Source organism: Piliocolobus tephrosceles, chromosome 1 (genome assembly GCF_002776525.5).
Source record: "Piliocolobus tephrosceles isolate RC106 chromosome 1, ASM277652v3, whole genome shotgun sequence".
In the NCBI taxonomy this organism is placed as follows: Eukaryota; Metazoa; Chordata; class Mammalia; order Primates; family Cercopithecidae; genus Piliocolobus; species Piliocolobus tephrosceles.
This window is the reverse complement of record NC_045434.1, coordinates 164,319,606-164,344,500: the sequence shown is the minus strand read 5'-3', so window position 1 is coordinate 164,344,500 and position 24,895 is coordinate 164,319,606. Positions and strand designations below refer to the sequence as shown.

General features: G+C 41.1%; 1 protein-coding gene and 1 long non-coding RNA gene across 3 annotated transcripts in view; one reads left to right on the top strand and one right to left on the bottom strand.

Annotated features, from left to right (window-relative positions):
- DAB1 (DAB adaptor protein 1) overlaps window positions 1–24,895 on the bottom strand; it is a 1,195,266-nt gene that overhangs the window by 848,352 nt on the left and 322,019 nt on the right. The gene's annotated exons all lie outside the window — the stretch shown is intronic.
- On the top strand, window positions 17,276–19,606 carry LOC111523267. Its single transcript, XR_002725485.2, has 2 exons — window positions 17,276–17,567; window positions 19,075–19,606. It is a non-coding gene; the product is annotated as an uncharacterized LOC111523267 (long non-coding RNA).

The following is a 24,895-nucleotide window of genomic DNA, read 5'->3' as shown; positions in this document are numbered from 1 at the left end:
CCCATTCTGAAAGTTCTCTAGCCTAATGGCCCACTGTAAAATCTGTGCCTGATGTTCCAGCCACAATTACTTTCTGGCTGTTCCCTGAACACACCATCTCTTTTCAATCTTACATAACTTGGCATTTGCCATGCCATATTCCAGGAATGGTCCTGCCTTTGTCTACCACAGTAAAACTCCTCATCCCTTAAGACCCCAAATCTTCTTTTGTAATTCTTGCAGGGAGAATTACTCACCCTACCTGAGATCTCTCTGACCAGCATTCATACTTTTATGTTATTTCTAACACATTGAAGTAATTGATTCATGTATCTGTTTCCCTTAGTATATCATGATGGGTTGCAGGACAGCAGTCCTGCTTTTTCCTCTTTTTATTATCAGTATTTAGAATAAAGTATGATGTATAGTAAATCTATATGCATGAATGAATACGAATCTTATCCAGAAGAATTCCTTCAAGAGACTCAGACATATTGAGACCAGCAAGGCATTTGGCAGGGGCTGCAGTGTGAATGGCAGCTGCCTCAAGAAGAAATCATTACAGAATTTTCTAACCCCTTCCTTTCTGAAGGTTGGGCCCAGAGAAGCAGGAAGAGGTCTGCCGGAGTGATTCACAATGGGTTTTCACTCTCAGTTCTGCCCACCATATCACTTATCCAATCTTCCCATATGAGCTGGTTATTTTCTCTTTGGTTCCTTCTCTGTCCTGCTCTAAGTTCTACGGACAGCTTCATGGGTCTCCATTGCATTCTTGTTCCTGGCTGGGTTCTGTCAAAGGGAAGCTCAGAGAGATCAAGGGACAGGAAGAGAGAGATACTGGGGCCCTTCTTTTCTCCCTTCCTGACTTAGTGCCTCTTCTTCAGTAGCTGTAAATATCCAGGAATGTAGGTCCCTGGCAGCCCTTCCTTCATAGCTCTGACTCCCACCTGCCCAGATAACAGTTACCTGCTCCCTGCCCCAGCCAGCTCCTTCAGCCCTGGAAATGGCAATAGCTTCCCACTGTTGACAGCCTTGGGTACTTTACCACTCCTTACTTGAAGCTTCAACCCTGTTTAGAGTTCTGTAAGGGGTACTTTCATTAAAGTATGTTCCCAGAACCATCTGAGATTAATTCTGCTTCCTAACAGGGCCCTGGTTGGCACATCCTCCCACAGATAGCATCAGGCAAGAGCTACTCTTCTCTTTCCAGTCTCATTCATGATTTGGCCCTCAGAAAACCTCTAAGTTAAATCTGAATGAGGAATCCACTTACATGTGAGGCTGTGCGAGGGAGGAAGTGTCCCTGCGATGAGCAATGCTTTGGAGAAGTGGTCTGACAACATTCACAATCTGATGATTAAACTGTGAAGTGTTTAATTTTGTACTGCATGTTGGGGCTGGTTTGGGGCTTGGCAGGAATAAGATAGAGAGATGGGGGGAGGTAAAGGAGAAAGAATTATGGGGAAAAAGTGAACTGATGGATTTTTCAGTCTTGTTTCCAATTTCTGGTAGTCTTGCAGATATGATCCTCTATCTGTTTTGGTAGACAGCACAGTCAAGTGGAAAGAGAGTGAATTCACCATAAAATAGAGATTTGAGTTTAAGCCAGACTTGGTCACATCCTAGCTATTGTTCAGCTTGGGCAAGTGACAACCTTTTGGAAACTCAGTTTTTGATATCCGTATAATGGGGGATGATAAGCTTCTTTATACATTAAAGAAAAGTACATGACATTAAAGTATGTGAGAGACCCTACCGCAGTGTCCCAGACAGAGGAAGAGCCCTATAAAAGGTCATTCTCTCTTCACTGATTCTGACTGATGAATACATGTCAAATGATTAAATGAATAAATCCTCTTTCAAAAAACCTTTTGATATATCTTCAGTTGAGCTAAAATCTGCCTTCCTATAACTTTTACCCATTGGACTTAGCCCTGCCATCTAAAGCCAAACAGAGTAAATCAACTCACTCTACTAGATGAAAACCCTTCAAATACTCCTGTTTAATAAATTGAATAAATAGACTCCACTTTAATAAATTTGCCCTAGGCCTGTGGGCCTTTGCAAGGAAGGCCAATATAAATGAAGATGCTGTCTGCACATGAAATGCTTTGTGGGTCACATGACTGCCACTCTGCCCCAGAGAGGGAAGAGTGTGGGGGAGGGTTATTGAAAATGAGCTGGTAGTAGTGGTCAGAAATATAAGCTTTAGTCTTCCTAAAGCAAGTCAACTCAGAACTTGTTCTTTTAATTTAAAAAATCAGTGCTTCCTCTCCTCCCTCCTGTATTTCTTCCCTCCTTTGTTCACTTATTAAAAATACATTGAATGCCTACTCTGTGCTGTTCACTCTGCTAAGCTCTTTCTATTCTTTCTATGTTGATTTCATTATTTTATTCAGTCCTTACTCTGAGGCAGACATAGTACTAAGCCCATTGTACCAATGAGAAAACTTTGATTCCATGACAATTTTTTTTTTTCCAGGGCATCTAGAACTACAAGTAACGGAGCTGGAACTCAAAGCCAGCCAGATTTGTCCAATGAGTTCTACTGCGTAATTATATCTATGGAAGAATGGGGCAGTAAGAGAATGAAACACACACACACACACATACACACACACAAAATATGCATTAGGTCCTGAAGAGTTTTTCCAGGCAAAGAGGAAACAGTCTGAACCACAGTGTGGAGATGCCTACTTAAGAATCTGTATGATTTGGGAAATGGTTGGAGTGAGACATGCCTGAAGCACATGGTACTTAACTAAGTCTTGTAGGAGATGGGGCTAGATAAGCAGGCTGGGACCCACATGTGAAGCACAGAAATATGATGCAGAGCTGCAGAGCTTGGGCTTTATACAGCTGCGATAAGGTGGCTCAGGGAACAGCCATCACTATTCTTCTGAGGTTTAAGACCGATTTTATTGACTTCCACGCTCAGTGGCCTGGCTGCCTACCTACCATTACACTTCTGTCACTATATAAGCTCAGGGATGATTTTTTTAGTTCTACCCAGGACTGGCTAAAAACAGACATTGAGCTTTTAAATCGCAGAAGGAAAAAAAAAACAAGAACGTAACAACAGCAGCAAAGATAAGATAGCCTATATAAAAAAAAAAAAAAAAAAAAAAAGGAAAACAAAGGAAGCTCCAAGAAAGCATAAAGAAGAAAAAGCATAAAACAAAAAGACAGGAATAAGACCAAACATATCAGTTTTGACAGTAAATATAAATGGTTTAAGTTCTTCTAATAAAAAATAAAGTATTTCAGATTGGGTTAAAAGCAAAACTCAACCATATGCTGCTTACAAAAGATAAATGGTAAAAGAAAAACGAGAGAGAAAAGGGGAATTGGTGAAAGCTAGGCAAATATTTATCAAGTATACAAAACAAACAAAAAGAAAGCAGTAATTGGGAACATTTCAAATTAGGATTCAGGGTAAAAGCATTATATGGGACCAAGAAGGTTATTTTTATATTGATAGAAACAATAAGAAATGAGCTGTTACCTAATGTCAAAATATATTAAGAAAAACTCTTAGAAATGTAAAGAGATCATGATAGAAATAACCTTCTTGATATTGAATTAACAATGAAAAGACAAAAATAGAATACTATTATCAGTAAGTTATGTATATCTCTTTAAAAATTACTAAAAGCTATATTGAGTGCTTACAATGTTCCAGGCATTGTTCTAACTATTTACTATTGCCTCATTTAATGTTGGAGAAAGGCTATTATGAGGTAGGAGATTATTATCCCTGTATTAAAGATAAGAAAACTGAAGAACAAAGAGGCTAACTAATTTTCCTGAGATTTTAACACAGTTGCACTATCACTATAAGAGCAAGCCTGGTTTGAAACTAAGGCAGGGATCCCCAGAGCCTGCCCCTTTCAACTATTATGTTAAACAACCTTAAAGAAAGAATGCGTATCCTTTCAAGACATGTATTCTAAAACATTGACAATCCAAAGTGATCATATAGGATAAAAGAAAACTTCAAAAGAACCAGAACAGACAAAAGGTACAGTCTGTAAGATCTGAACACAATGTAGTAAATCTAGACACTAATGATACCTAAACCTAACCAAGATAGCACACACATACACATGCACACTCATGCACACACACCATGTAAACCAATCATAAAAATGCTACACTACAACTCTAAATTAAATATATGAAAACTTATTTTATCCTTTATTTAAAGAATTATCATGATCAACTGGGATTTATCCTGGACTACACAGGTAAATATAGTAATTTAATAGTTATCGTAACTCAAAGGAGAAAACCACTTGGACATCTTGATGGATCACTTCTGAGTCACAGCCTTGTGAAGTTGGGGACAGGGATGGTTGTGTTAAGAAGAGGTCTAGGCCAGACAGAAATAGTTGTTATATCACATGAGTTACCAGGAGCAATGACTCAAACACAAGCAATGATGCAGAAGTGATCAGGAGTGTCCAAGCCAAAATAGGAGCAAAATAACCTAAGGTTGAAGCAACCTAAGTTGATTCTGAACTGCCCCAAATCCTGGTTAGCCTAGAGCTGGAGCTGAAGCTGCACGTGGTGGTCATGGGCAGGAGGGTGGTATGTGAGTGTTTAGTAATGGGGAGCAGCTACATGATTCCTATTTTTCAAAAGGGGTGCTGATGAGATTAGACACTTAACAGGGCCTGGAATTCCCATCACTCCAGGATATAATCCTCACATCTAAAAGAAGAAAATGCTACATCAAGATTAAAGGTCATGTCTTAAGATATTTGTGGAAAGGTAAATATTATTTCAATGGAATCTTTAAAACAGAGCTTCTGTTTCTGTAATATTCCAAGTTTGGGCTGCTGTTCTCTTGAATATGTGCCTCTCTTGCAGCTAAAACTTGGGATAGGATGCTTGAGATAGGGGAATTTACATTTCTCCAAGGTGTTCATTCTCTGAAATACCAGCCCTGGAGCACTATGTCCCCAGGAAAGTTCATAAAAGGTCAGCAGAAACACCAGATGGGCCAGAGCAGCACTGAGTCAGGTATGAGGTCCTCACTGCTACACCAAATGCATAAAGAAGGCACTGCTCCTTCTGCTCCTTGGCCTCTATCTCTGCCTGCCTTTCTTATTCTCCATCTGGACCTTTCAGCCTCTCCTTATTGCCTGCAGTAACTCCATACCAAGACCCTTGTAAATGAAAATACAAACCAAGAAGTGAGAAATCTAACAAAATAAAGCAAAGAGAGAGGCCAATGTCTAAGGAAGGCTCTCCAGTCCTTGAGAATTTCAGAATTTCAGATCTAATAGGATCTGGAAGTTGAAGGCATGATTCACAGAGTCTTAGGATGCAGGAGGCAAGCAGAATTTGAGAAACTTTCTCACTTTTAGGAAATAAATGATCCTCTCTAGGGACAGGGCTTGAGGCATTAAGGAGCAGGTTGAGACCCAGGTTAGTGGACTTCCTAGCCTAGCACGTGCAGCATTTTTAAAACCATGTTTATCTTTCCCAGTTAAAAATAATATATCCTTTGTGTACAGTCTGAAAAATCCCAACAATGCCCAGAATTAACACCTGGACACATTTTGGCTTTTCTCCTGACAGTAATTTCTTTTCCCTTTGTATAGAGATGTGCATATATGTGTATGCACACAATTATAAAAATGAAATGGAGGCCGGGCACGGCCTGTAATCCCAGCACTTTGGGAGGCCGAGGTGGGCGGATCATGAGGTCAAGAGATCAAGACCATTCTGGCCGACATGGTGAAACCCGTCTCTACTAAAAGTACAAAAAATAGCTGGGTGTGATGACGCTTGCCTGTAGTCCCAGCTACTCGGGAGGCTGAGGCAGGAGAATTGCCTGGACCCTGGAGGCAGAGGTTGCAGTGAGCCAAGATCGCACCACTGCACTCTAGCCTAGCGACAGAGGGAGACTCCATCTCAAAAAAATAAAAAAAAATGAAATGGAAAGCATAATTCAAGTTTTGTATCCTGGTTTATTCTTATCATTAGTCCATTATCACAGATGGGCAAGGGAGAGATTTTATGTGGGAAGTGAGCCTCGATAGTCCTGCTAAGAGATACAGACAGCAAGGTTGACATTGGACTCAACAGCTAGGTCTCTGTTGACATAGGTGGGGACACCTGGCTTGCAGAGGAGAAAATGGGAGGGGAGGAAGTGGAGACAGCACCTCTGGACAGAAACTCAAGAAGCTGCTCTGAAGAGGAGAGAACCAGGACAGAGGGACTGAGGGTGTTACAGCAGAAAGCTTTAATGGAAAGAATGTAGGCTTGGAACAAAGCCTTGCAATTTGCACCTCAGCTCAACCATTTACAAATCATAGGACCGCACACAAACATAAGGTAAGGATTAATCAGTACCAAAGTGGCTTAGTGCCTTTCTACCTTCACATTAGATTTGATCTGTACTCTGACCAGTAAAGAACGCGAGGCTCAGAGATGCAAAGCATCTCTGACAGGACATGCTGTAAAAAGGAGCAGAGGTGAGATTTAACTTCAGGATTGCCTAACCTCAGATAATGTAGTTTTGTTTGTTTTTTTTTAACTGAGAAAATGAAACCATTTATTATATAACTTGATAGCTTACATAATTAGTGCCTAAGAAATAAAAGACAAGACACACCTCATAGGGGAAATCCTTTACTCCTGACCGTTAGTCTCTTTGGCTCCTCCCCATGTCCTGTGGAGTGGCCTGCAGGCTCTGGAGGGAGCCCCATGGCCTGACCTGCAAGTGCCGGGCTGGACCCCGTCCATCTTATGTGACGGCACATTCAATGTGATGCACTCTGACACTCAGATGCCTGCTTCCCCCTCCATATCTCACATAATCTTGCCTTCCAACATCAGTTTTTTCCCATTTGACTGAGTGGTCTGACCTAGAACAGCTGTGCGTGACTTGAAATTTAAGCATTCCTCTTTCAACTCTCTGATAAGAATCTGTCCTCTTTAATAATACTCCCAGTGGCTCCTCGCCCATTCCTTTTCATTTCTGCTAGGTGCTTTTAAGTTTAGTTTTCCTTCCATCCCCTGCAAGCCCCCCAAAGCTTAGCTTCAGAGACAAGGCTCTCTCAAGACTCAAACAATTCCAACATTCAGTTAAGCTAATTAATTTCAGGTTGCCATCAATATATTTCTTAATTATAGTTTAAACATAGGTAAAACCTAGAATTGTTCATCAACAGCCCTTGGACTCAGCGGAATGCTAGCATCTACTATTAAGAATTCCCATGGGTCAAATCGAGGCTCTGACAATAGTTAGAAAGACCACATGTGTATTTGCATAGGATTTGCATATATCTACATAGGTTAGTCTCTTTGCAGTAGATTTCCAATTAAAATGTTATTATTTTGGCCTTGAAGTTGTTGTTTCCTGATTCTTAGTCTCTAGTACCATTAGCAACACCTGTTCACTTTGACGTTGATTTCTGCCTAGAGGACAATAGGACAATGAAGACAAAGGACACAAACCAGCAGTGAAAGCCCCAAATACTAGAGCACACCTCTGAGGTGGGCTGATTCTATCAGTTGGGAGGTTCTGTCTGGTGGAGAGAAGACCTCAGGCTATCTGAGGAGTCTTGGCATAGCTGCAGGACTGCTGAGCAGAGGAGTACTGGGATTGTACTGGATGGCTGGGCAGGTCTCCGTATCTCCTTCCCTACTCCCCTCTACCCTTGCTCCTGGAAGAAGCATTTCTATTCTTCCTATGTGACATTTTGCCTGAAAAACATAGATATTAGAAGAGTCTTTCTGAAGATCTGGGCATTTCATTCTCTGACTTCTGATGTTCTCCCAGTGCTGATGGTGTGAAAGCTCCAATCCCTCATGACATGCAAGTTCCTTCATGATAGTAGCTTACGTTTCTCTGGTTGTATCTCTTTGTTTGTTTTTTTTTTTTTTTTTGGGTTTTTTTTTTTTTTTTTTTTTTTTTTTGAGTGGGTTCCTCTCTTTGTGAGACGGAGTCTCGCTCTGTCGCCCAGGCTGGAGTGCAGTGGCCGGATCTCAGCTCACTGCAAGCTCCGCCTCCTGGGTTTACGCCATTCTCCTGCCTCAGCCTCCCAAGTAGCTGGGACTACAGGCGCCCGCCACCTCACCTGGCTAGGCTAGTTTTTTGTATTTTTTAGTAGAGACAGGATTTCACCGTGTTAGCGAGGATGGTCTTGATCTCCTGACCTCGTGATCCACCCGTCTCGGCCTCCCAAAGTGCTGGGATTACAGGCTTGAGCCACTGAGCCCGGCCTGGTTGTATCTCTTGATTTCACTTTGCATCCTAGGTTCCTGCTGCCTTTGGCCATCAGAATGCATTTTGCGCTGTCATTCACAAATGGCTAACTCCTATGCTGAGGAGTCTTTCCTAATTGCCTCTCTACATCTCTTTGCTCCCTGGGGGCTCAGAATACAATACCACAAAGCATAGTGCCTTTGCATGCTGAGCACTTCAAACTGAAGGAGACTGAGGGGGTCTCAGGCACAAGGTCCTTCTGACCTTCCCTGGCCCTCCTGTCTCTTCCTCTTCTTTCTCCCCTGAGCTGCGTCATAGAAATTAGAATTTCTCTCCCAAAGCATTACACCTAGAAGAGTCATTCCCTGACCTTTTCCCTTTTCACCTGAAGACCCTCATGTGATAGGTGTCCTGCCTTGTTCCCCAGGGGAAAGGAATGCCACACAGAGAGGCCAAGAAGAACCTGGACAGTCAGGCCTTGCTTGGTTCTCCCTCAGTTTATTACTATTTTTCATACCGTTCTTTGTTCAGGCACATTTTCACATGACTGTCTATTCTTCATAGCACCTAAGTATAAAAGTACAACAGCTTTCCTACATTCCAAACACTCATCTGTATTTCCACAGCTCCACATATTTCCCACCTCCCTCTGCTGGGAAAATTCAGGAGGAATTCCAGGAGTTCTGGGATGCAGAGAGAACCATCCATGGTGAATGCCCATATCACCACTGGCAGAAGAACAGAGATTCTCAACTATGAACCTCACTTCTCCCCTCCTCATCACCCCACATCTCACCACTGCCATCTTGCTTGAGACCCTCAGGAATAATGTCACATACACACTGATAAGCCCAGGAATCCAGGCCAACCTGCAGTCCTAGATTTTAATCACTATGTGGCTCTATGGGCAATAAGGTAACCCGACCTCTCCTCCTGCTCCAGCATCTGTCCCTGCTTTATGTTTCTCATTTACATTTATTATTATCTGTCACACTTACACTTATTATTTATTTATTTTTCTATCAGTCTATCTCCCTCCTGCAGAATGGAAACTCTATGAGGGCAAAGAATGCTGACTGTTTTGTTCATGACAGCAGTATCCTCAGGACCTAGAAAAGTGATGGGCACATAGTTTGTGCTCAATAGATATCTGTTGAATGAGTGAATTCTAGTATTTCTTACGCTACACCAAGTGTGATAATGAACTGCTGGAAGGCTGGGATCACAGTTTATTCTTTTTTGTCAAATATAGTTAAAAATGTATAATTAATTATAATGTATTTGTCACATAGGGTTAAAAATAACATATAATTAATTACAATCTCTTTCTTCCCATCCATTCTAAGAAGGGCAGGCCACTAGGTAGAACTTTTGTGTGGTTAGGATGACGCTCTAAGTAGAAGGTTAGAAAAGGATTATTAGACCAAAATACATAGGAAAGGGTTTGGGGCTATCTTTAAAAAAAAAAAAAAAAAAAAAGAAGTCATTTGGGAGGAGAATGAACAGGGAAAGAAAGGTAGAGAACCAGGTGGCTAACAGGAGGAGGTAGTTAGCTAAGTTGGTGATGTACTGAACAGCTCCAAGAGGCTCAATACTTGGAAAACCATTTTAAGAAATTCTTGCTGTATATTTTGTGATGTGATTCTCCCTTTCCTCAAGAAAACCTTCAGTATAAATCTACACTGATCTTCAGTGAGTGACACCATAAGAAGAAATGCATTTAAAATGAAAAAGAAAGGTATATGCTAAGAGTGAAGCTTCAGGCAGGACCCAGAATTGATGCTCAACATGTGTTTAAAATGAATAAAATGAACGAGTGAATAAATGAATTAATGAATAAGTGAACTATAATCAATGGATCAATTTTGTCTCAATATGAAATATTTCTTAAAGTTCCAAATTGTCCAGAACTAGAATGAGTTCCCTTTACTGATTTTTTTCCCAAGAAGCAACAAGATAATAACCTCATCAAAAACCCTGTAGAAAAAAAAAATGTCTGCAATAGGAATGGCATTGGGCCAGATTAATGGTACCCAGACTGTGTTACAAGAGTTGAGAAGGTTCTGGTTGTCACATTTCAAAGGTTATTTTCTGGGTTGAGGGAGGGCCCAGCACACAGGCTTCTGAGACCTCCCCATCTGTTTTTACCAGAGCAGCTCTGTTTTTGCTTGTATTGCACATTTATTCATTCATTATTTCATTTATTTATTCATTAATCATTCAACACCTATATAAAGTAAATATTAAATGCCTCTATGCTGCAAATACTGCACTGTTTCTACAAAAATAGACTGTTCTTTTGAAATAGTTTTTAAGTTAAAAAAAATTCAAATGATACTGGAACTCTTGAGACTTTAAGACTGTGACACTTCCACAAACCGGGTAAATGATTATTACACAGTGTACTACTGTGTCTAAAAATTAAGGGTAATTACACTTTCTTGACTTTTTTCTTTTCATTTTAGCTCAGATCAATAAATACTACAGCCCTACTAAAACAGAAAAACAGTATATTTCAGAATGAATGAGCATAAGAAGAGGAATGGATATCTTCAAGGTCTCATTACTGGGCCTATGTGTCTGTTTCTGCAAAAAGGGGGAGTATGAATGTCACCATTGTAAGAGGAAGAGCCCAACATGGGAAGGGGACAAGACTTGCATTCGTCAAATCTCTGAGCAACACACTTTTTGAATGATCCTCCATTCTAATCTTCATAACAACCCCAAGGAAGATCGTTTACAGATGATAAAACAGAGAGTCCTAGACAGTAAGCAATTTGTCCAAGACCATGAACATGATAATCTTGGATTTGAACCCAAGTCTCTGCTGCCAATGCCCTTCGTTTTCCACCACACTTAGGAACAATCAGATGTTTGCAAGCTGGTGGTCTGGTTGCTTCTCAATCTCTAATACGCACACTCAACTTGGCACAGGAGTGAATGTGCTAAGCTCCATTAATGGGTGAGAGCAGAAGATTTATGTGTTGGGAGATCTGGGGAAGATTGGATAGGGCGGTTATGATGCCAGAGACAGGGAATTTAAAATAAGGACACCCTGAAAAGGGCCTTTTATGTTACTTCTTCATGTGGGTTAATTCTGCTTGAACCTTGGATACAAATCTCCAAAGACAAAGTTAATGAAAGAAAAACTAATAACTTATCAACTCATTGTAAAATGAAATGGTCACTACGTTTTCCGTAGTTTTTCTTTTTTTTCTTTGTAACTCACAGGAATAAATATCCTGGCCTTGCTAACACAGAAGGACAGTGTATTTCAGAATGAATGAGCTTGAGAAAAGGAACAGCAGGAGACTGGATTTTGATTAATTGCTCACCTGAAAGAAAGAAGGCTGTGAGGACATCTATGAGTGCACAGCACCTTCTGCAGGGCTGGGGGAGGCTGAGGGGCTTTGGGGTGGGGTGCAGTGAGGTAGTGGTAGCAAGAAGTAACCAATTCTCAAACTTAACACTTGATACTTGGTGTTTTCCAAATATGATCTTATTTAATCCTCATTCATTCATTTACTCATTCAAAAAATACTTGTTGAGTACCCACCCTAGGCCATATCCCCAAGGACACAGAAGTGAACAAAGCTGACAACATCCCTGCCCCCATGGAGCTGGCATTCTAGGTGAGGGTCATTTCATAAACAAATTAATAAACAACTCTTATAATGGATGGCAAAGATAGATGTGATGAAGAGTACTAAAGAAGGTGAGTTTGTAGAACACAGTGATGGTGCTACTTCAGGTTGGGGTATTAAAAAAGGGGTCTTTGATATAGGGACATAGGGACAGAGACTGAAATGAAATGAAGGGTGGGCCATACAACTACCTGGGGGCAAAGAAACGGAGGAAGAGGGGAAAGGTCTTCACATCTGAGGCAGCACATTTGAAGATGAATAAGGAAATCAGTAGCTCAGAGTGAACAAGAAGAAAAGTGGTAGGTGGAGGCCAGACCATGATGGTCTTGTAGGGCCTGCAGAGCACTTTGGGTTCTAAGCACAATATGGAGACCACAGGAGGTCAAGAAGGGGAGTGACATGATCTGACTTTAGTTTGAAATTATTACTTTGACTGCTCTGGAGATGAACAACTGCAGGTTGACAAGGATGGATGCATAGAGACCTAGGAGGCTCCTGAAAAGGTCCCAGGAGGCAAGATGCTAGCTTGGATGAGAGTAGATGGGATGTGAGGAGGGAAGAATCAGAATATATTCTAATGATAGAGTTGGGAGGATTTGCTGTCAGATAAATATACGACGTGAAAGAAAGATAGGAGTAGAGAATAATTACCAAGATTTGGGTCTGAGCTGCTACTGCCTGGGACTCATCAGCAGAGAGTTGGTATCTAGAGCCCTGGGACTGGCTGAAGCCCCTGGAGAACAAGTGTAGCTAGAGAAGAGAAGAAGCTGGAGGATTGCTTCACAAGAGTCTGAGGACATGAGTAAGATCATGCCCGCCTTACAGATTAAGAAAGGTAGCCTCAGAGAAGCAGGATGCTTCTTTTAGCCACTGTACCTCTATTAGAGCCCTTACCATGATGGGCTACAATCCTTGTATAGATCTGCTATTCAAGGACAACAAGTATGCTGCACACAGCTTTTTATTTCTAGCATCAAGCAACTGCCAATAAAACTAGTTACTGTACATATGAAAAGTTTACATACAAAAAGTGATGATTGGGCCAGGCATCGTGGCTCACACCTGTAATCCCAGCACTTTGGGAAGCCAAGGCAAGCAGGTCACACCATAGGTCAGGAGTTTGAGACCAGCCTGGCCAACATGATGAAACCATATCTCTACTAAAAATATAAAAATTACAGGGGTGGTGCACACCTGTAATCCCAGCTACATGGGAGGCTGAGGCACGAGAATCACTTGAACCTGGGAGGTAGAGGCTGCAGTGAGCTGAAATTGTGCCACTGCACTCCAGCCTGGGCAGCAGAGTGAGCCTCCATCTCTAAATAAATAAATAAATAAATAAATAAAGATTGTACTTCTAACAGAAGGGTCTCAATGAGCCTCCATCTCTAAATAAATAAATAAAGATTATACTTCTAACAGAAGGGTCTCAATGGGGATGTGAATGATACACTCAGGGTCTGAAATTATTAGCACCTAGAAAAGAGCCTGGCACACATAAGATGCTCAATAAGTATACTTTCACTGATTAAAAGGATGCCGCCATGATGATCATGACCTGTGCAGATATCTGATGAGACTCCCACTCAGCTGAAACCCAAGCATCTTTGGAAAGTGTTCACTAGTATGCTAGTGGTGTCTCTCAGAAATGAGAAGATGCAATGAAGGGCTTTGTTTAAGCCAAAGAAAGAAGTTGGTAAGAGTATAGAAGAAGTGAGACACTTGGAAGTAAAGTAACTATGTGATATGGCAGTTTGAAATAATTTGAGGCCGGGCGCGGTGGCTCAAGCCTGTAATCCCAGCACTTTGGGAGGCCGAGACGGGTGGATCACGAGGTCAGGAGATCGAGACCATCCTGGCTAACACAGTGAAACCCCGTCTCTACTAAAAAATACAAAAAACTAGCATAGCCGGGCGAGGTGGCGGGCGCCTGTAGTCCCAGCTACTCGGGAGGCTGAGGCAGGAGAATGGCGTAAACCCAGGAGGTGGAGCTTGCAGTGAGCCGAGATCTGGCCATTGCACTCCAGCCTGGGAGACAGAGACAGACTCCGTCTCAAAAAAAAAAAAAAAAAAAAAAAAAGAAATAATTTGAGAGAAACAAAAAAGGCAAATGGGCATTGTTAGACAAGGAAAAACTCACTTCCCAAAGTTCTGAGAAAAAGTGCTAGGTTGATTTTTTAATATGGCAAAAGAGGATTAACCATCAAAAGTGAAAGGAAGTAATCTCTGAATGACTAAATGACACAGGCATCTGGAGACGATTCTGAAGACAATGCACAGGTATGAAGAACAATAGAGTGAATAGAGATGATAGTAATGATGATGATGATGATGGGGACGGGGATGATAGCTAAGACTTACAAAGAACTTTCTGTGTGCCAGGCCCTGCTATAGATACTTTACATGTAAGAACTCATTTTATCCTTGTAACAACTCTATGAGACAGGTACTATTATTACCCCTATTTTACAGATGATGAATCTGAGCTATACACAGTAAGCAGTTTGTCAATGGTCACACAGTTAGAACGTTGCCACAAGTGGAAAATATAAGATGGATATAGGCAGGAGTTATCCATTCAACCATCTACCATTTACTAAGTACTAGCTGTGCATCAGGTACTATGTTAGAGGGTAGGCTTAGGCTTTATAGAGAAATGTTTACGATGTGACAAAGTGAAGATCGTAGTCAAAATGTAAGTATTTTTAAAGTATTGCAGTTTTATCAGTATGGAATCATAGAATGTTCATGCCAAAAAACAACAACAACAAAAGACCTTAGAAGTGATCTGGTCCAAGGTTCTTATTTTTAAAATTAAAAAAGAAAAAAAGAAAAACCCCTGAAGCCAGAGAGGTGAAGTGACTCACTCACTGACACACAGCTAATAGTGAGAGAACCCGATCAAGATCCTAAGTCTATTAACTCTTAATTATGTTACTTTTCAAAAACCAGGCAGGCCACACGAAACATACTGTATTACTCAGGAGCTGAACCTGGGTTCCTTCTGTGGAAGTGTCAAGCTCTACCACTGACTCACCCATTTGATTCTAGTTGGCAATTATTTCACTTGGAAGAGTATTATTTTTTTAGAATCTAAGAGAACCTTAGTAATTATCTGTTCACCACCCTTATTTAAACTATTGGGAGATTATGGCTCCATATGATAAAATAACATGCCCTAGCTTCCTTAGTAGGTTAAAGAATGTCCATTACCATCACGAATTCAACACCTTCCTGCTTTAATGGCAGGGAAAAGATAACTGTTTGTACAGATGAGCTGCGCCACTTCTCTTAGCTTATTGCAGAGTAAGGCATCCATATGCAGTATTGTTCTTAGTCTGCTCCGTGATTTTCCTGAACTCTGTGATGTAAATAGATGATAATTAGTGCTCAGATTTAACAGGAAAAAAAGGCATTCTCACTGATATTAATAACAGACACAGAACTCCACCTCCTAACTCTGCCAGGCCAGGTGCTTGTTAGGGGGTGGCTGTGGGAGCCAGCAGAGTCAGCAAGCAGGGAAATGTCCCCTACCACAGGTCTGACTGACAACTGACTGAATTCATTTCAAACTCTCTCTCTTTGCTTCCAGCAACTCCTTCAAATTGGGCTCCCTGAGGTAAGAAGTCAGTGAGACAATGGCCAAAAGGCATTCTAGATGTGCTGAGATTTTACCTGATTACAAAGAAACTGAAGTTGGGGAAACAGTTCACTCCACTAACCTGAGGGGTACTTAGTCACATGGGCAACTCTTCAGTGAAATCCCACTCTCTGACATTCCAGAGTTGCGATTCCAAGTGCGGAATGCAGACTTGCCATTGGTCAGAACCCTGTGCCCGGAGCATCCTGGCCTCTCCTCTTGCTAACAACCTATTTTGCATCGGGCACTTCTGCAGGGGGTTGTCATTTGAGTCCTGAAGGAAAAAGCGATGGTCTGTATAAACAAAGGCATGAGGACTGGAACTTCCCTAAGCGGCCAAGATGGCTGTTCTGGTTTGTACCTTTCAGCGGGACTACAAAACCTAAACCTATTTCCTAACCTAGACCCCAAATAATTTGTCTCCATCAATCTGCCTGCTGACTCGTCTCTCATCTCCCTGCCTCTTGACCTTTTGCATTTATTTCCTATCAGTGATTCGTATTTGCTGCTCAGACCAAACCTTTGAAACCTTTCCTCTTGTTTGGGCTCTGTAACCCTCTGACTATATATGTTATTATTATTGCTCTTATTAATATTTTATTTAATATATATCTTATATTGTAGATAGTTTATGTGCCTTAATAGGCACTTTATATTCACCAAAACCCCCATCCTTTCAACAACCTTGCAAAAATAAATCGTAATATGCCCATCTTACAGATGAAAAGGCTGAGGCTTAAGAAGTCGTCAGAGCCAGAAAGTGGTAGACCAGGAGGACTTGAACCTATCTTTACCTCACTTCAAAATCTGAGAACTTTGTGCAATGCTGTCTAATTCTCATTCATCCTTTGGGTGGTTCTGCCCCTTAATTTTTCCAGACTAACTAGTTTAACTACATCCCCTGAAACCCTTTCATCTTTCCTGATAATGGGCTCTCTGGGTATCTGAGATGGAATACATTTCCTGAAATCAACAGACAGATGGAAGTGAAAAAAATAAGGGAGTAAGGAACACATGGACTTCAATGTATTTCAAATATCTCTTGCACCAATATGAATACCAGGACTATACCTGGATGAAGGTAAAAGCTATTATGAGACAAAGACCTCTAGTAAGCCCCCCAGTGTTGCTAACTTCCTCTCAAGTGAAAATACTACCAGCAATAGACTTAGGTCATCTCTTGCATTTGTATTCTGATCTTCAGAGCTTTTTCATATCCCTAATTTCATGTGGGCCCCTGAACAACACTTATTATTGTCCCCATGGTATAGATGAGGAAAATAAACCAAAGAGAGGTTAAGACACCTCCTTAAGGACACAGTAAATTACTAATATAGGATATGGGTAACTGGATCCTGGTCCTTTGGGTGTCTTTCACAAATGTAACACATAGAAAAAAATTGTATTTTCAAGGGAACTAACATTTGTTGAATGCCTACTTAATATGAAAGATTATTCTTTCCATCATATATTACATTTGAGACACTTGTATGAAGTAAGTGCTATTATTGTTCTCTGTTTCCTAGGTTAGGAAATTGAGGCTCAAAGAGTTATGTAACTTGCCCAAGATCACAGTAGTCACTGAGAGTCAAGACTGCATAAGGGTGTGCCTGACTCCAAAGCCATTCTCTTAAGGCTCCCTCATGGCATGCTTTTAGTCTCCATTGTGTCCAAGATGCTTAAGGAATTCTGCACAGTGTTTGGAACACAAGGATGAATCCTGATGGCTCCCGCTGGTTGCTAGGTAACGTCTGTTTGGTACAATCTGGTTCACATCATAATGGTTCTTTTGCCAACAGGAGCTGGTAATCAGGATGGCAGTGAGGCAGACACTTGCTTGCAGAAGAACAGGCCTAGTTTTTTAAGAAGCCACGAAAGTATCTTTGGATGATTAGGATCTAAGGGGCCAACAGCTTTGCAATAACAGCATAAATATTGTGGGCTGGATGGACAGGCACCAAATGGGGACATTCCATCCTGCTGTGTGATGAGAAAGCTGCCACTTTTGAGGCCTTCCAAAACAAATAAACACTCTGTATGCCAGAAGGAAAAGCCCAGGGAAGACCTATTCCAACTGGAGATGGTGAATGTCATTTCTTCAAGAAGCTGAGATCCAGCTGGTAGTGCCAGGGGGAGAGTGAGTTGGGTAGCTGACCTCAGGCATGGCAGCCTTGGTTTTTGGCCACTTCACGGGGTGACCTGTTGAGCCAACAGCAGTGGAATTCTGCAGCTGTGGACCAAGACATAAATACTCATTCCCACTGACTCAGAGACACGCTATAGCCAAGGGTGGGGGAGGCGAGAGAATATAGAGACACAGGTGTTGGAGAAAAGTTTGTTTCAGCAACACTTGCCCATAGCTATGAGTAAGCAGGGGCTCACTGGCCACAGGGCACCTGGGCTGTAAGCATGGACTTTACTCAGACAGACCTTGTCTTAGTTTATGGTACTTTCTTGCTTGCCATAACAGAGTACCATAAACTGGATGGCTTATATACAAGAGAAATGTATTTCTTACAGTTCAGGAGGCTGGAAGCCTGAGATCAGGGTGCTAGCATGGTCAGATTCTGATAAGGGCCCCCTTCTGGGTTACACATTGCAGCTAGCTGTCTAGCCTTTTCTTACAAGGGTGCTAATCCCAGTCATAAGGGCTCCACCCTCATGACTTAATTACCTGGCAAAGGCCCCGCCTCTAAATACCATCACACTGGGATTAAGATTTAAACATATGAATTCTACAAGGACAGAAGCATTCAGTCCATTGCCAACCTGCATTCAAGGCCCTCCTTTTCCAGGCCATGTACTATTAGGGAAGCTATCTAACACCTCTGAGCTCATCTTTCTAATCTATTAAATAGAACTAATATTTACCTCTACCTCAAAGGGTCGTTATGATTAAATAATAGAATAGTTTTTAAGTACTTCATACAATATTATATCATCAATAATTACTAGTATTATATATAACATATAGTATATATGTATCATATGATATTTTATAATATGTATTATATATACTATAATATATAATATGTATTAAATATGAAGATATGCTATTGTCATTATTATCTCCTACCAAGAACCAAACCATTTTTAGGAATAGGAGAGACACGAGAAGTCCAATATTTCTCGCAGGGTAGCAATAATCTCTTCTATAACCTGCTCACATGGTTACGTTTTCTCTGCTTAAATGCTCCTAGTGATGGGAAGCTCAGCAGCTTCTATGGGTACCTATTTTATTTCATTAACTGGACTGCAATGGAAAATAATTCACTAAGTTCAAACAATCTGAATCATCTAAGATTTCTACCCTTTGGCCTCACTTCTGTTCCCTAAGATTACAGAATAAAAGCAAGCTAATACTGAAATCTTCCTGTTTGCTAAGCATGGGTCTGGGTAATTTATTCACTATTATTCATTCTGACAACGGCCTCATGAAATAGATAGTATTATCTTGATTTTGCAGATTGGTAAATTGATGAAACAGTCACCTTTCACGTGTGTGGCTATGAAGTATTTCAAGTTAGAGCTTTTCTCATCATTGAACTGAAATTACATAACATTTTCAATGTTCTTGTTCTTGTTTCTAGGAATATGAAGGGAGAATGAAATGAAACTGCTCCGCTCAGGGGACTTGGAAAGGAAATTGAAAAGGCAAGGCACAGGCTGGAAGAAAATATTTGAAATAGATTTATCTGACAAAGAACTTCTTTCCGGATTATCAAAATATTTTTAGATATTCTTACAACTCTAAAATAAGATAACTCCTTAAAAATGTGAATTCTACCAAAGGAGAGATAAAGATGACAAATACATTCAAAGATGCTGAAAATCACTTATTTATTATTAGGAAGTTACAAGCTAAAGCATAATGAGATACCACTACGACCTACCAAACTGACTAAAATTAATCAGACTAACCAGGTGTTGGCAAGAAACAGGGACACTGAGACTCTCACACTGCTGGAAGGAGTGTAAAATGCTAAAACTTCTTTGGAAATGAGTTCAGTAACTTTTTAAAAAGTTAAAAATAGACCTATCATGCAAACCAACATTCCCACTTCCAGGTATTTATCCAAGGAAAATTACAATATATGCCCACACAAAGACTTGTGCGCAAATGACCGTAGCAGCTTTGTGGTAATTGCTAAAAACTAGAAACTTTCCAAGTGTCCAACAGGTGAGTGGACAAACTCACTATAGTATATCCATACAATTAAGTACTAAATAGCAATAAAAAGGAACTATTAATACATTTGACAATGTGGATGTAAATCATAATGACTATGCTGAGAGAAAGAACCCAAATATTTTATACTGTATGATTCAATTTCTATAAAGTGTTAGAAAATGAAAACTAACTGGAGTGGTAGAAAGTAAACCAGTGGTTGCCTGGGTATGGGAGTTGTGTGTGTATGGGGGATGTATAAGGAGGGTTAGATCATAAAGGAACATAAGAAAACTTTGGGCTATGATGGATATATGTATTATTTTAAATATAGTGATGGTTTCACAGGTGTATACATGTATCAAAACTCATCGAATTATATACTTCAAATATATACAGTTTATTATACATCAAATATATCCCAACTGAACTTACAAATCTTGGTGGAAACGGATCATATAGCAAGATGGCCCTGTAGTCCAGTCAAGTGTACTGAGCAATAATTCTAATCTGTAGGCTTTGACAACTTGGGTGGTGTGCAAGTGTGTGTGTTCTACAGTGTTGGTGATGAATGCCACAGGGAATGGCTGGGCACTGAGACCAGGGCCCATCACCCACTCTGGGAAGGCTACAGATCTCCTGTCTCAGGAACAGAGGTGTTATGGAAGTGTATTAGAAACAACAGATCTTGGAGGTGGAGTGGGTTGCATTTAAAGAGGAGAAAAAGATTAAAATTTGCACACAAGTTTTGGATTGATGAATGATCCACTAGGGCATCACCAAAGTAAAAGAAACAGTAAGAACTGAAGTTAATATAGGACCTGGAACATAGCTCACATGTTATACAATCATCATTTATTCCTTTATTCACTCATCAAATGTGTATTGGGCTCCTACTTTATACCAGACACTATTCTAGATGCCATAGATACAGCTCTGAACAAGAGATAAAATCCCTGCTGTCAAAGTGCTCCCATTCTAGTGGAATGAGCTGGGACATTAATACATACATGAAAACTCTACAATATCAGGAGGTGATGTATGCTAGGAAGAAAAAGGAGAGCAGAGTAAGCAGGGGGTGGCAAGGCAGGGGCCTATTTGACATTGGGTAGTCTGTGAAAGGTCCTCTGAAGAGCAATTTGAATAGGAACCTGAGTGAATCAAGCATGTGCCATGTGGATGTTGGGGAAGGTGACTCCCTTCTGGAGAAGAAATGCAAGGCCTATTAGGAAATGGGGGTAGTGGTGGGAGTCTAAAGTAAGTCCTTCCATAATAGTGCAGTGATAACAATAACATGACTTCTTCATCTTATTAAACTTTCTCTATGCACCATGATCTTGACTACGAGCTTTAATGCTTAGAGCAACCTCATAAGACAAGTGCTATGTCATTCTCATTTTATAACTAAAGAAATTGAGACAAACTACGTAAGTTGCTGAAAAATCACAGCGAATAATTAGCTGAGGAAGAGCCTCAAATCTACCAGAACTGTTTGACTTTTGATCCTGAGCTCATGCGTATCCAGTGAGGGTGCATGGGTTTGTGAAGACTCCAGCAGTATGATTGCGGGTAAGTTACTTAACCTCACAGTTTGTGCACTGTATCTAATTCCTTCCTTGTTTTAAAAATAATTTTTATTTATTTATTTTTATTTTAGACACAGGGTCTCACTATGTTGCCCAGGCTGGTTTTGAACTCCTGGGCTCAAGTGATCCTCCTGCCTCAGCATCACAAAATGCTGGGATTACAGGCATGAATCACTCTACCCAACCCCTCCTTGTTTATTCGTAATGAAACAATGTTTTGTAAACCATGAACATACTATATAAAGACATATTTAGAACACCAAATAAGTCCCTGTAATTAGATATCCTAATGCTAGCTACCATAACAAATAAACCTCAGTATGACAGCAGTTTAACCCTGTAGAAGTTTACTTCTTGTTCACAAATAAATCCCATGCCCATGGAGGTGTGTGCCAAATGGTGACTCAGGGAACCAGGCAGGCTCCTTTCACCTTGCGGCTTGGTCATCACCTAGGGGCTCACAGATGTCTCCTTCCAGGGAGTAGAAATGTAAAAAGAACCCAGAAAAGTCATATCTGCCTCTTCAAAATCCCAGCCTTGGAACAACACATGTCACATCCATTCACATTCCTTGGCAAGAAATAAACATGTGCACGCACTTGGGAAACAAGGGAGGAGCCAGAAAAAGCAGTCCTTGTTGAGACAGCTGCCCCTAGGGACACCCGCACTTTATAGAATGAAGACCACAAGTTTTGGTGGATAATTAGCTATTTCTGGCATAGCCCCTCCCTCTCTTGCTTAAGGTCCATATGATGAAATTTAACACAGCCCACTGGGCCCTAAATATGTTGGTCTCCCTGACCCACACACCCAACTTCAAATCATGCCATTCTTGGTGTCAACATTCCAGCAACACTGGCCTTTATGTCTCAAACATGGTGTGTGCTTCAGGTTCACTGGGCATGATAAACTCTCCCACCTCTTCATTATTGGCTCTCTCCTCTTCCCCCAAGGCTGCACTTGTCCCTCTTGTTCTAAATGCTCATCATCACCTCACTATCCCCATCTGCTCGCCGCCATGCTCTCAGGAAATCTCAATACATTTGTAATTATTTGTTCAGTATTTTTAAAGCACAAGTTAGAGTTTAGACTGTGTGAATTCAAAGTATAGATCTACTACCTACTGGCTGTATAAACTTGGCCAGGTTATTTAAACTTTCTTATTCTTTATGGGCTGCTATAACAAAGTGCCATACACTGAGTGACTTGTAAACAGCAGAATATTTTTTATAATTCTGGGGTCTGGGAAATCCAAAATTAAGGTGCCAGCAGATTTGGTGTTTGGTGATAGCCAGCTTTCTGATTCAAAGATGGTGCCTTCTAGTTGTATCCTCACATGGTGGAGGGAGCCAGCTAGATCCCTGTGGTCTCTTTTATAGGGGCACTGATCCCATTCATGAGAGCAGAGGATTTCAACACATGAATTTTGTGGGGACACAACCTTTCCTTGCCATTATTTCTTCATTTATAAAATATGGATAATCATGACTCATTCTTCATTGATTATGAAGACTAAATGCAATAATGTACACAAAATAATTAGTATAGTATTAGCTGTACATTAATGCCAAAACCACAATTACTTTTGCACCAACCTAATAGCAGCTGTCACTGTTGTTACTGTTATCGTTCCTCTTCACAGGTACAGGGTGAACTCCCAGACCACCTCTCCTATTCACTTACATCCCCAGAACTTAGCATGACGTCTGACCATAGTGGATTTTCAATAAATAACTATGGGGTAAATTAATGCTCTCTGTTTCCTCTTGTGTGGTGGGTTTTCTTAAAGACCATGTATCTGTAGTTTGTCATTCTTTGTGTGCTGATTCATGTGCTTCTATGGAGACAGAATTTCAGTACAGCACCTTAGTGAAGAGTACAATTCTAGAGCAGGACTGTGGGTCTCAGCATAGTGTTTTCCAGCCATCTAACCTAGAGGAAGTTATTTTTCTTTTTGATACCTCAGTTGCCCTGACTGTAAATGGAGATGATTCGGGCATGCCTTACAGAGCTCTTATGAGGGCAGCACAGTGTCTGCGCAGAGGAAGCACTCCACAAATGACAGGTGTTATTTTTTTAAAGATTAGTTTTTGAAGGCTTTCTTTTAATAGCAGAAAATGAGCACAGGATTGTGTTTAACATGCTGTGCCCTTCCTTCTTTCCCTTGAATGGACTTTAAAGCCATCATATTTATGAACTCCCTGGGCCGAATGTCCCCTTGAAAGAAGGTATCTGAGAGCAGGTGAAAGCTCCTGGGCCAAGTTTATTTGAGGTCATGAAATAGCACTGGACATGGTCACTACCTATTTCCTCTTGGACTCTCTCAGCCTTTGCCTTTCTGTTGGATGTCAGGCAGAGGCATGGGGGCACCAATGCAGGAATCACCATGCCTACTCAGAAAGAAGGCATTTACTTAATTGCAAAGGAACACATCCTGCCTGCAGACAACAAATGGTGTGTGATGCTTCCATGAAGTGAGATGGATGGAGCTCTCCGTTGCTAACTGGCCCGTAACCACCATCATTAATCACACATGGCACGCCCATTGCCAGTAATGGACTTTACCCCGGAAAACTCTAACTCGTGGTGCCAACAGGTTAAAGGGAAGGCCTTGCCTCTTATGGCAATTTGGGTCTCCCTTTGGGATTAACCCTGGCGTTTGCCACCCCTCATTCACTGAAAAGCCCTTTTAATTGATTTTTCTTCCTATTCCCTCCAATATGTCAAGAACTCACTTGCCAGCCGCTGCCTGGACCCAGAGACATTGCCTGAACTGTATGAATTGCTCAGAAGCTGCTAGTCTACAAGGAATTTCCCTTTTCTTCTTCTCTTAATAGACAAAAAGGTAACTAAACTGCAACATCAGATCCTCATTTTTTGCCACAGCCCACATCTCTGCAGCCAGATCTGGGTGGGAGAATGAAAGGACATCATCATCTGCAATTCGCTGAGTGCTTGCTTTGTGCTAGGTGTGGCCACATTGCCTCTCCACAATTAATCTGAATCATTCCAGGGCTCTCCATTTTTCTAGAGAAAGACACTGACGTTCAGAGAGGTTAAGTGAATGGCTTGCCCAAGTTTGCACAGGTAAGGACAGAGGTGATAGCCAAACAAGCACGCCAGATTGCAAATCAAGTGCCCTTTCTGTGATGCTGCAGAGTGCCCTGGTCATTATCTTTTCTTCCTTGGACTGGCATCTGGAGTCTCCTCACAGCCACAAATGAATCCCTGTTTTCCTCTTAACCAGCATTAGAAAAGCAGAATGGCACCCGCTGTGCTGGAGATAACCATGAAAAGTGGACTTGCATTTTCAAATGCAGTTAAGTTCCACTGCATACTCACTAGCTAGGTCCAGTAAATACTGCTTAGCTGAGTAGCTAGGCTCCGGCCCAGCTCTGGTACACTGAAATACTCAGGATGAGAGGGCTAGGCATGGTTCAGCCTATTTACTTTTCGTGGGAGAACCAAGTGATTAGGTAATTTGTAATAAATTCCTCAGCTGTGCAGAATTTCTGCAGAGGCACTATTAATTTGATTAATAAGGAAGAAGCCATCTGACATTTCCTTTTGGTGGGCCGTATATTCTCATAAGTGCTGTGTGCTTTTGAACCAGGGGTGGTAGAAGAGCATTTTCAGGGTGTCCCAGGCCTGTAACAA